Genomic DNA, 3,421 nt, shown 5'->3' on the forward strand with positions numbered 1-3,421 from the left:
GGAGTGTTGGAAGCTGGACACACCCCACGAAAACTAACTTCTCGGAGGATTATCATTTTTGTAATTATTCATTTATTGAGGAAACCTGATTTTTCACCTTGTAAATATTGGGACTTACAGAAGTTTTCAGATTGTATCCCAGTTTTCATAGATAGATGGAGTAGTTCGTTGATTTTGAAACTTTAGGGTTTGAGAATTGTAAGGTATATATACAACTTTTTGACCTTAATGAAAAATCCTTTTGTCATACAAGTTTTGAAGTCTGTGAGTGAGCGTACTATGTACGAGAGAGAGTGTGAGCTTCATCTTGACTCTACGTGTGCACCGGTGGTCGGAATCGAGCGCGGAGAAGTGCAGCGTGTTGCCCCTGACGAGAGCTACGTGCCGATATCTACATTGCACGTGTACGGTCCGGTTTTGCGAGCTCCTTCTACGAGCTTCATTTGGTGATTGGGTAAGCATACGTTGTCCGATTTTGCATTGCAGCATATCCACGCGTTCACATTGAGTAGAGCTACACATTAGACACTTTAGATTTCAAAAACGAAGACGTGCAGATTTTGGTCACACATCCTACGTGATTTTTCACCGGGTGTTTTGGGTTGGGATTTTGGTTCATAGACCTTAGGGAGAGCGACCTATTGATGTTAGTAGTGTCTCCTTCAAGTTCTATGGTGTTTCGAGATTGTTTGATGGGTGTTCTGCTCTAGACAGCGTTGTAGGAAGTTTTCTTTTATGCACTCTTGAAGGCTGTGACTTGGACAATTGGTAGAGACCTCTGTAGGAATTAGTTAGGAGTCGGTCGAGTGTAGGTTGACACCTTATGCTTGCTTCCACGCGCCTGCGGGTCGAGCTTCGTCCTTAGCTGACATTATATGTTAGGTGAGTTATCGTTGTGCTGACGTCCGTCGCGGCATATCCGTCCAACACCTTTGGACAACTCTTAGTTATCGTTACTCCTTTATAGTACTCAAGTGAGTTATACATGGAGTTACTATTTAGACCCAAGTGCTTGCAAAAGGACAACAATGTTGAAAATCAAGATGTGCTCTTGGTTTCATTGAACCTCCTCATTGTATCACGTATCAGTGGGCTCGCATATGGGATGCTAACACAGAAAACATCAGTCTTCTTATGAAGATATCACCAAGTCTTTTGTTTTTGAGGATGAAAACTCTTCTTTAAGGGGGGAGTAATGTTAGGACAAGGGTCCTGTACCCTAAGAACTAGGATGGTCGTGGACTACAGCCAAGGGTTGCGCTAAACAGTGTGGACAGGGGATCCATCTAGGGCAAGGGACTAGGAGCCCGCCTATATAAAGGGAGGTTGGGAGGAGCCCGCGCTAAACAGTGTGGACAGGGGATCCATCTAGGGCAAGGGACTAGGAGCCCGCCTATATAAAGGGAGGTTGGGAGGAGGATCTTCAGTCTATTTTTCCCTAGTTCTTACACTCCATATCTAGATACAATGGCTATGAGAGACATCACCAAAAAGCCTTCGAAGTTGAGATTACATGTTGATTTGGAGAAGGAGTTCAAATTTCCAAAGCAAATTGAGACTGTGGGTTTATTCTAATGGACATGCTACGATTGCGAGGGAGGAAATCCATTGACCGTTGGACGGATGGAGCAATTTACTCCATTGATCCTCAGACAGGTGCATCTCCACCATTTTGCAACATCACGCAACTCTTACAATTTTTGGGTGATGGCTACCACAGATTTACACTTTATACTTGCAAGAGATCTTGACATGCAATCAGATTCAAACAAAACCAGACATGCTACAAATTACAAGATTAGGTGAAAAGGAACAACTTTGGGCATGATCCTTGATTGCAAAGGAGCAATTCATAATGTAAATAGCAGAATTAAGGAAACAACTTATAGAGCAGAAGGTGAAGCATGAAGATGATAAATAAAGCATCGATCGGGTTGTAGAAAATTACATGCGTCTTTGATATTCCACTCGAAATATTAAATGGCACGTTGACCACTTTACTCACCTTCCTATGGGATTTAAAACAAGACAACAAAAGTGCACGGCTATGGGGCTCCTTGCTAAACTCGGAGGCGCTCATAAGAGACGTGTGCGCCAAACAAGGTAGTTGCAGGTTCTAAGAGTATAATTTGTTAGTAGACTTTAGTAATTGACTCCTTTTCTATTTTCTGTTTACAAGGAATGTGCGGAAGCAATTTTAGGTTGCAACAGTACCAAGGAGTCGGTGAAGGCGTCCATACTTGGGCACATGGTTGATGACAAAGATAATATGAATATGATCTCTAATCCCGCACATGCTACATTGTGACAATCCCTTCAAAAACTACTACTACAGGAGTTTAAAATTATTATTCCCCCTTGCAACATGCTTCTAGTGTGCGACTCAGCCAAGATCAATGATAAGGGGTAGAAAGCATTGTATACATGCATAATAGGGTGTCTACGCAGCAAGGGAATGGCTCGATTAATGTTACCAACCCCATACAATATGGCTATGGCAAGAAAAACTGCAAACAATGACATTTCAACCTTGCTAGCCGGGTACAAGTGGGTGGATGACAACATGCCAATGTCCTCACAGATTTTTGTTTACAACAGGTTCAACAATGTATGTTGAAGTAGAAGCCTTGCAACAAGCTATGATCCAATATTACGATATCACAACAAAGGAGATAGGTGGAAAAAAGCTATATTTGTGTTAAAATTATATGATTGTCAGGTTGTCAAAGGCCATAGGGTAGAGCACACAAGCCTCACAGTAATGAGCAGGGCACTGGTGGGAAAGGGGTTAGAATGTGAAGGGATGGCTGAGTTGCTTGATACGAGGCGGCAATGGCAAGCTTTTTATGGGGTGCAATCAGAGAAGAACATATGGTGGCAAGCGGCATGGGCACTCCCACACGAAGATCGTGATAGTTTGAGGTTGTATTTCAACCGTTCAAGTATTCAAGAGGCAATAGATCAACAATGCAATGGGGAACTCCTCAATGCCCTTGGCATTGGCGACTTTGAAATAGAGTGTCACCTTGGTGGAAACTTGAAGATCCTAAAAGCATGTTGGGCACTAAGGGCAGTGAAAATACTTTATTTCCATGCATTTTTTGTTGTCATGCAAAGATGCCAAGGATACACTAGGGAAGGGAACAAGGGTCAAAAGATCAAAATTCCGCAAGCAAGTAGGGGCTAAGATACCGAACGATAATCAAAAGGCAAGTGGGGGGAACGTGTGGTTCAATGGCATCATGACTTGCGACCAAAGAAATCCACCATCTTGTACAGAGGAGGGTCCAAATTGGCATCCCATTCTTTCAATTCCTGCAATGGAATTGGCCTATTTAATTTGAGAGTAGCGGAAATTAATGAGAGTACTTTTGAGAAATGACTTTGTGGACATAGCGGGTGAACATAATTGAAGATAGCA

This window comes from Adiantum capillus-veneris, chromosome 3, assembly GCF_014529385.1.
Source record: "Adiantum capillus-veneris isolate H3 chromosome 3, ASM1452938v2, whole genome shotgun sequence".
Classification (NCBI taxonomy): Eukaryota; Viridiplantae; Streptophyta; class Polypodiopsida; order Polypodiales; family Pteridaceae; genus Adiantum; species Adiantum capillus-veneris.